We start from the raw sequence: 10,243 nt of genomic DNA on the forward strand, positions 1-10,243 counted from the left end.
ATATTATATATTTGTACACACACACACACCACATTACTTTTCACATTATCATCCCCCATCATTCCCTGTGCTATATGGTAGGACTTCATTTCCCATACATTCTAAATGTAATACTTTTACCTACTAACCACAGACTCCCAGTCCATCCCACTCCCTCCCTCCTCCCCCCTCCTCCTTTGGCAACCACAAGTATGTTTTCTATGTCTGTGTCTGTTTCTGTTTTGTAGATATGTTCATTTGTGCCATATTTTAAATTCCACGTATAAGTGATATTATACGGTATTTGTCTTTCTCTGTCTGACTTCACTTAGTATAAGAATCTCTAGTTGCATTCATGTTGCTGCAAATGGCCTTATTTCATTAGTTTTATGGCTAAGTAGTATTCCATTGTGTATATGTACCACATCTTCTTAATCCATTCATCTGTCAATGGGTATTTAGGTTGTTTCCATGTCTTGGCTATTGTGAATAGTGCTGTGATGAACATAGGGGTGCATGTATCTTTTTGAATGAATATTTTTTTCTGGATATATGCCCAGGAGTGGGATTGCGGGATCATATGGTAGTTCTATATTTAGTTTTCTAAGGAACCTCCATGCTATTTTCCACAGTGGTTACCAATATACATTCTCACCAATGGTGTAGAAGGGTTCCATTTTTTTCCCCACACCCTCTCCAGCACTTGTTATTTTCAGACTTAATAATGGCCATTCTGACTGGTATGACATGGTACCCCATTGTAATTTTGATTTGCATTTCTCTAATAGTGATATTGAGCATCTTTTAATGTGTTTGTTGGCAGTCTGTATGTCTTCTGTGGATAAGTGTCTATTTAGATCTTCTGCCCATTTTTTATTGGGTTCTTTCTTTTTTTATATTGAGCTACAGGAGGTGTTTTTATATTTTGGAGATTAATCTCTTGTCTGTCGCTTCATTTGCAAATATTTTCTCCCATTCTGTGGGTTGTCTTTTTGTTTGGCTTATGGTTTCTTTTGCTGTGCCAAAACTTCTACGTTTAGGAGTTCTCGTCGTGGCGCAGTGGTTAACGAATCCGACTAGGAACCATGAGGTTGCGGGTTCCGTCCCTGCCCTTGCTCAGTGGGTTAACGATCCGGCGTTGCCGTGAGCTGTGGTGTAGGTTGCAGACGTGGCTCAGATCCTGCGTTGCTGTGGCTCTGGCGTAGGCCGGTGGCTACAGCTCCGATTCGATCCCTAGCCTGGGAACCTCCATATGCCATGGGAGCAGCCCAAAGAAATAGCAAAAAAAGACAAAAAAAAAAAAACTTCTACGTTTAAATAGGTCCCATTTTTTATTGTTGTTTTTATTTTTGTTTCTATTGGAGGTGGATCTGAGAAGATATTGCTGTGGTTTATGTCAGAGAGTGTTTGGCCTATGTTTTCCTCTAAGAATTTTACAGTATCCAGTCTTATACTTAGGTCTTTAATCCAATTTTGAATTTACTTTTGTGTATGGTATTAGAGAGTGTTCTAATTTCATTCTTTTGCGTTTAGCTGTCCAGTTTTCCCAGCACCAATTATTGAAAAGCCTGTCTTTTATCCATAGTATATTCTTGCCTCCTTTATCTTACATTAATTGATGAAAGGTACATGGATCTATTTCTAGGCTTTCCATACTGTTCCATTGATCTGTGTGTCTGTTTTTGTGCCAGTACCATACTATTCTGATGATTGTAGCTTTGTAGCATAGTATGAAGCCAGGAAGTATTATTCCTCCAACCCTGTTCTTCTTTCTCAAGGTTGTTATGGATATTTGGAGACTTCTGTGTTTCCTTACAAATTTAAAAATGTTTTGCTCTAGTTCTGTGAAAAATGCCATTGTTATTTTCATAGTAAGTGCATTAAATCTGTAGTTTGCCTTGGGTAGTATGGTCAATAGGTTCTTTCAAACCAAGAACATGATATTTTCTTCTGTCTATGTCATCTTCAATTTCATTCTTCAGTGTCTTATAGTTTTCAGAGTACATATCTTGTACCTCATTTGGTAGGTTTATTCCCAGGTATTTTATTCCTTATATTGTGATGGTAAGTGGGATTGTTTCCTTACCTTTACTTTCTGATACTTCTTTATCAGCATTTAGAAATGCAACAGAGATGGAATTAAGATGGCAGAATAGAAGGACTGGTGCTCAACATCTCCCCTAAAAACAACAAAATTCACAACTAAAGGCTGAGCACTCTTCACCCAAATGGACTGGAAACCTTAAAAAAGATATCCTACTGCAGAAGAAAAACAGGAGGGCATCAAGAGGTAGGAGGGGTGGTTATGTGATATAAGCAACCCCATACCTCCTGGGTGGTAAGCTCCACAGAATGGAAACTAACTGGTTCACATGGACTCACCTACAGGAGTGAGAGTTCTGAGCCCCACATCAAACTCCCACATGTGGGGATCTGGCACTTGGAGAAAGAGCCCCTGGAGTATCTGTCATCAAAAGCCAGTGGGGCTTGTGTGCAGGAGCTCCATGGGACTGGGGAAACAGAGACCCCATTCTTAAAAGGCACACACAGATTTTCACATGCACTGGGTCCCAGGGCAAAGCAAAGTCTCCACAGGAATCTGGGTCAGACCTGACTGCAGTTCTTAGAGGACCTCCTGGGAAAACAGGGGGTGACCATGGCTTGTTGTGAAGGACAGACATTGGAAGCAAAGCTGTTGGGAATATTCATGGGCATGCCTTTCTCTGAAGGTGGCCATTTTGGGAACATCTGGCCCCACCCATCAGTGCTGAGAAGCCCCAGGCCAAACATCAATCCAAGTGGGATCACAGTCCCACCCATCAGTAAACAGTAAACAGGCTGCCTAAAGACCCCTCAGGCACACAGATGCCTCTAATCCCATCCAGAGACAAAGCCCCACCCACCAGAGGAATAGGAATCAGCTCCACCTACCAGTGGGCAGGCATCAGTCCCTCCCATCAGGAGCCTACAGCAAGCCCCATACAAACTTCAGCCACAAGGGGGCAGACACCAGAAGTAAGAGAGGCTACAACTCTATTACCTGTAAAAATGTCACCACACAAAAAACCTATAAAAATGAAGAGACAGAGAACTATAACTCAGATGAGGGAGAAAGGAAAAAACCCAGACAATTAGCTAAGCAAGGAGGAGATTCTCAGCCTTCAGGATAGACTTTAGACTGTTGATGCTGAAGATGATGCAAGACATTGGAAATAAACTTGAGACAAAGATGGATAACTTACAGGAAACACTGAGCAAAGAGATATACAACTTAAACAAGAAGAGACGCAAAATACAATAACTGAAATAATAAATTCACTAGAAGCAGCTAACAGCAGAATACAGGAGGCAGAAGAATGAACAAGTGAGGTGGAGGACAGATTAGAAGAAATTACGGATGCAGAACCGAAAAGAGAAAAAAAGCTTGAAAACAAAAGAAGAGAGTCTCAGAGAACTCTGGGAAGTTAAATGCACCAACATATGTATTATAGGGGTGCTAGAAGGAGAAGAGAGAAATAAGAGGACAGAAAAAATATTACAAGAGATAATAGACAAAAACTTCCCTAGCATGGGAAAGGAACCACTCACTCAAATCCAGGAAGCACAACGAATACATATAAAATAAACCCAAGGAGAAACACCCCAAGACACATATGAATCAAACAGACCAAACTTAAAGACAAAGAGAAAATCTTGAAAGCAGCTAGGGAAAAGAAACAAATCACATACAAGGGAACCCTAATAAGGTTATCATCAGATTTTTCAGCAGAAACTCTGCAGGCCAGAAGGGAGTGGCATGATATACTTCACGTGATGAAAGGAAAAGATCTCCAACCAAGATGACTCTACCCAGGAAGGCTCTCATTCAGATTTGAAGGAGAAATCAAAACCTTCACAGATAAGCAAAAGCTGAGAGAATTCAGCAACACTAAACCAGCCTTCCAACAAATACTAAAGGAACATCTCTAGGCAGAAAAGAGAAAACCACAACAACAAACAAAAATACCACAAATGACAAGGCTCACCAGGAAAGGTATATATACAGTAAAGATACGAAATCATCCATGCACAATTATGCCACTGAAATCAGAAATTGTGAGAAGAGGAGGGTACAAACGCAGGACACTGAAGATGCACTTGCAATTAAGAGACAAACAACTTAAAACAATCTCATCTATATATATAGACTCTTACATCAAAACGTCAAAATAACTGCGAACCAAACACCTATAATTGATACACAAACAAATAAGAAAAATCAACCCAAATGCAACACTAAAGATTGTCCTAAAACCAGAAGAGGAGAGAACAGAGAAGAAGGGAAGAAGAAAGAGCAACAAAAACATCCAAAGCAATTAATAAAATGGCAATAAGAACATACATATCAATACTTACCTTAAATGTTAATGGAATAAATGCTCCAACCAAAAGACATAGACTGGCTGAATGGATACAAAAACAAGACCCATATATATGCTGTCTTCAAGAGACCCACTTCACTTCTAGGGACACATACAAATTGAAAGTGAGAGGATGGAAGAAAATATTCCATGCAAATGGGAATCAAAAGAAAGCTGGAGTAGCAATGCTCATAACAGACAAAATAGACTTTAAAATGAAGAATATTTTCAGGGACCAGTAAGGTCACTACATAATTATCAAAGGATCAATCAAAGAAGAAGATAAAACAATTTTTTTTTTGTCTTTTGTCTTTTGTCTTTTTGTTGTTGTTGTTGTTGCTATTTCTTGGGCTGCTCCCGCGTCATATGGAGGTTCCCAGGCTAGGGGTTGAATCGGAGCTGTAGCCACCGGCCTACGCCAGAGCCACAGCAATGCGGGACCTGAGCCGTGTCTGCAACCTACACCACAGCTCACGGCAACGCCGGATCGTTAACCCACTGAGCAAGGGCAGGGACCGAACCCGCAACCTCATGGTTCCTAGTCGGATTCGTTAACCACTGCGCCACAACGGGAACTCCCAGATAAAACAATTTTAAATATCTACACACTACTATAACCTATTTTGAAGGGTTAGGGTTAGGGTTAACCACACACTAGGTTCACACACTATGTTCACCACAATATATAAGGCAACTGCTAACAACCTTAAAAGGACAAATAAAGAATAACACAATAATAGTGGGGGCTTTCACACACCACTCATAGCAATGGATAGATCATCCAGACAGAAAATCATTAAGGAAACACAGGCCCTGACAGAAGCATTAGACCAGATGGACTTAATAGATATTTATAGGACATTCCATCCAAAAGCAACAGAATACACATTCTTCTCAAGTGCACATGGAACATTCTCTAAGATTGATCATATCCTGGGCTACTAATGTAACCTTGGTAACTTTAAGAAAATTGAAATCATATCAAGCATCTTTATGGGCCACAATAGTATATGACTGGAAATCAACAACAAGAAAAAAACTGCAAAAAACACAAACACATGGAGACTAAACAACATGCTACTAAACAACTAATAGATGACTGAAGAAATCAAAGAGGAAATTTAAAAATATGTAGAAGCAAATGACAACAAAGGTACCACACTCTAAAACCTTTGGAATGCAGCAAAAGTCATTCTAAGAGGAGAGTTTATAGCAATACAAGCCTACTTCAGGAAACAAGAAAAAGTTCAAATAAACAAGCTAACTTTACATCTAAAGCAGCTTGAGAGAGAAGAACAGACAAGACCTAAAATTAGTAGAAGGAAAGAAATCAAAAAGATCAGAGGAGAAATCAATGAAATAGAAATGAAGAAAACTATAGAAAAGATCAATGAAACGAAAAGCTGGTACTTTGAAAAGATCAACAAAAGTGACAAACCCTTAGCCAGACTTATCTAGAAAAAAAGAGAGAAGACTCACTTTTCCAATAAATAAAATTAGAAATGAAAAATGAGAAGTAACAATGGACATCAGAGAAATACAAAGTATTTACACCAATAAAATGGAAAACCAAGAAGAAATGGACAAATTCGTACAAAAGTACAATCTTCAAAGACTAAACCAAGAGGAAATAGAAGAGATGAATGGAACAACCACAACTACTGAAATTGAAACTGTGGTTAAAAACTCCCAAAAAACAAAAGTCCAAGACCAGATGGCTTCACAGGCGAATTCTATCAAACATTTAGAGAAGAGCTAATGCCTATCCTTCTGAAACTACTCCAAAAAATTGCAGAGGAAGGGATACTCCCAAACTCATTCTATGAGGCCACCGCCACCCTGATACCAAAACCAGACAAAGATACCACAAAAAAAGAAAACTACAGGCCAATTTCACTGATGAACTAGAGGCAAAATCCTCAACAAAATACTAGCAATCTACATCCAACAATACATTAAAAGAATGTTCATCATACTCAAGTGGGATTTGTCCCAGGGATGCAAAGATTCTTCAATATCTGCAAATCCATCAGTGTGATACACCACATTAACAAACTGAAGAATAAAAACCATATGATCCTATCAATAGATGCAGAAGAAGCCTCTGACAAAATCGAAAACACCCATTTCTGATAAAAACCCTTCAGATAGTGGGCATAGAGGGAACCTACCTCAACATGATAAAGGCCATATATGACAAACCCAGAGCTAACATCATTCTCAATGGTGAAAAGCAGAAAGAATTCCCAGTGAGATCAGGAACAAGACAAGGATGTCTGCTCCTGCCACTATTCTTCAACATAGTTTTGGAAGTCCTAGCCACAGCAATCAGAGAAGTAAAAGAAATAAAAGGAATCCAAATTGGAAAGGAAGAAGTCAAACTATCACTATTTGCAGATGACATGATACTATACCTAGAGAATCCTAAAGACTCTACCAGAAAACTGTTAGAGTTCAACCATTAATTTGGCAAAGTAGCAGGATACAAAATTAATGCACAGAAATCGACAACATTTCTATATACTAACAATGAAAAAGCAGAAAGAGAAATTAGGGAAGCAATCCCGTTTACCATCGCATCCAAAAGAATAAAATACCTAGGAGTAAACCTACCTAAAGAGACGAAAGACCTGTTCTGAAATCTATTTGACACTGATGAAAGAAATCAAAGAGGACACAAATAGATGGAAAGACATACCATTCTCGTGGATTGGAAGAGTCAATATTATCAAAATGACGATACTACCCAAGGCAATCTAAGGATTCAATGCAATCCCTGTCAAATTACCAAGGAGATTTTTTCACAGAACTCAAACGAAATAGTTTAAAGTTTGTTTGGAGAAGCACAAAAGACCCAGAATAGCCAAAGACATCCTGAAAAAGAAAAACTGGAGCTGGAGGAATCAGGCTCCCTGACTTCAGACTCTACTACAAAGCAACAATCATCAAAACCATATGGTACTGGCACAAAGACAGAACTATAGATTGGTGGAACAGGATAGAAAGCCCAGAATTAAACCCATGCACCTACAGACAACTCGTCTATGACAAAGGAAGGAAAAATATATAATGGAGAAATGACAGCCCCTTCAGTAAGTGGTGCTGGGAAAACTGGACAGCCACATGGAAAAGAAGGAAACACTCCCTAACACCATCCACAAAAATAAACTCCAAATGGATCAAAGACCTGCATATAAGACCAGACACTATAAAACTCTTAGAGGAAAACAGAGGCCAAGCACTCTCTGACATAAACCACAGCAACATCTTCTCAGATCCACCTCCTACAGTAATGATAGTAAAAACAAAAATAAACAAATGGGACCTAATCAAACTTCAAAGTTTCTGCACAGCAAAGGAAACCCTAAACAAAACGAAAAGACAACCCACAGAGTGGGAGAACATCTTTGCAAATGAATCGACTGACGAGGGATTAATCTCAAAAAGTATAAACACCTTCTGCAGCTCCATACCAAAAAAACAAACAACCCCATCAAAAAATGGGCAGAAGGAGTTCCCGTCGTGGTGCAGTGGTTAACGTATCCGACTAGGAACCATGAGGTTGCGGGTTCGGTCCCTGCCCTTGCTCAGTGGGTTAACGATCCGGCGTTGCCGTGAGCTGTGGTGTAGATTGCAGACGCGGCTCGGATCCCGCGTTGCTGTGGCTCTGGTGTAGGCCGGTGGCTACAGCTCCGATTCAACCCCTAGCCTGGGAACCTCCATATGCCGCGGGAGCGGCCCAAGAAATAGCAACAACAACAACAACAACAAAGACAAAAAGTCAAAAAAAAAAAATGGGCAGAAGATCTAAACAGACAGTTCTCCAAAGAAGACACACAGATGGCCAAGAAACACATGAAAAGATGTTCAACATCACTCATTATTAGAGAAATGCAAATCAAAACCACTATGAGGTACCACCTGACACCAGCCAGAATGGCCATCATCCAAAAGTCTACACACAATAAGTGCTGGAGAGGGTGTGGAGAAAAAGGAACCCTAGTACACTGTTCGTGGTAATGTAAATTGGTGCAGCTACTGTGGAAAGCAGTATGGAGATTCCTGAGGAAACTAAACATAGAACTACCATTTGATCCAGCAATCCCACTCCTGGGCATCTATCCAGAGGAAACCATGACTCAAAAAGACAGAGGTTCTCCCACGTTCATTGCAGCACTATTTGCCATAGCCAAGACATGGAAATAACCTAAATGTGTATTGACAGAGGAGTGGATCAAGAAGGCGTGGTACATATATGCAATGGAATATTACTCAGCCATTAAAAAGAACGAAACACCAGCCTTTTTAGCAACATGAGTGGACCTAGAAATTATCATGCTAAGTGATGTCTGCCATACAATGAGACACCAACAGCAAATGCTTTCACTGACATGTGTAATATGAAGAAAGGACAGAATGAACTTCTTTGCAGAATAGATAATGATTCACAGACTTTGAAAAACCTATGGTTTCCAAAGGAGACAGTTTGGGGGGGGGTGGAGGGATGCGCTGGGTTGTGGGATGGAAATCCTATAAAATTGGATTGTGATGATCATTGTACAACTGTAAATGTAATAAATTCATTGAGTAATAAAAAATGCAAATGCAACAGATTTTCATGTTCTAAATTTGTATCTTGCACTTTACCAAATTTATTGATGAGCTCTAGTAGTTTTTTTCCTTGTCTTTAAGATTTTCTTTTTCTTCTCCAAACAGTGACAGTTTTATTCTTCCTTTTCAAGGATTCTTATTTCTTTTTCTTCTCTAATTGCTGTGGCTAGGCCTTCCAAAACTATGTTGAATAAAATTGGGGAGAGTGGGCACCCCTGTCTTTTTCCTGATCTTAGAGGAAATGCTTTCAGCTTTTTACCATTGAGTATGATGCTGGCTCTGGGTTTGTCATATATGGCCTAAATGATGTTGAGGTATGTTCTTTATATACCCACTTTCTAGTGAGTTTTGCTTTTTTTTTTTTTTTTTTGTCTTTTTTTGCTATTTCTTTGGGCCGCTCCCACAGCATATGGAGGTTCCCAGGCTAGGGGTTGAATCGGAGCTGTAGCCACTAGCCTACGCCAGAGCCACAGCAGCGCAGGATCCGAGCCGCATCTGCAACCTACACCACAGCTCACGGAAACGCCGGATCCTTAACCCACTGAGCAAGGGCAGGGACCGAACCCGCAACCTCATGGTTCCTAGTCGGATTCGTTAACCACTGCGCCACAATGGGAACTCCTCTAGTGAGTTTTTATTGTATATTACTGTTGAATTTTATCAAAATTCTTTTGTGTCTATTGAGATAATAATAGGATTTTTATCCTTTAATTTGTTAATGTGGGGTATCCTATTGATTGAGTTACAGATATTGAAAAATCCTTACATCCCTGAGATAAATGCCACTTGATCATGATGTATGATCCTTTTAATGTATTGTTGAATTCAGTTTGCTATTGTTTTGTTGAGGATTTTTGCATCTATGCTTATCAGTGATACTTGCCCATAATTATCTTTTTCGTGATATCTTTGGTTTTGGTTTCATAGTCATGGTGGCCTCATAGAATGAGTTCAAATGTGTTTCCTCCTCTGCAGTTTTTGAAATAGTTTCATAAGTGTGGGTGGTATTGCTTCTTTAAATGTTTGGTAGAATTCACCTGTGAAGCCATCTGGTCCTGAACTTTTGTTTGTTGGGAGTGGGAGTTTTAAAATTACTGATGCAATTTTAGTACTGGTAATTTGTTGTTTACATTTTCTATATCTTCCAGGTACAGCCTTAGGAGATTGTAACTTTCTAAGAATTTGTCCATTTCTTCTATGTTGTCCATTTTATTGGTATATAGTTGCTTGTAGTAGTCTCTAATGCCTTTGTA

Source organism: Sus scrofa, unplaced genomic scaffold, assembly GCF_000003025.6.
Source record: "Sus scrofa isolate TJ Tabasco breed Duroc unplaced genomic scaffold, Sscrofa11.1 Contig1642, whole genome shotgun sequence".
In the NCBI taxonomy this organism is placed as follows: Eukaryota; Metazoa; Chordata; class Mammalia; order Artiodactyla; family Suidae; genus Sus; species Sus scrofa.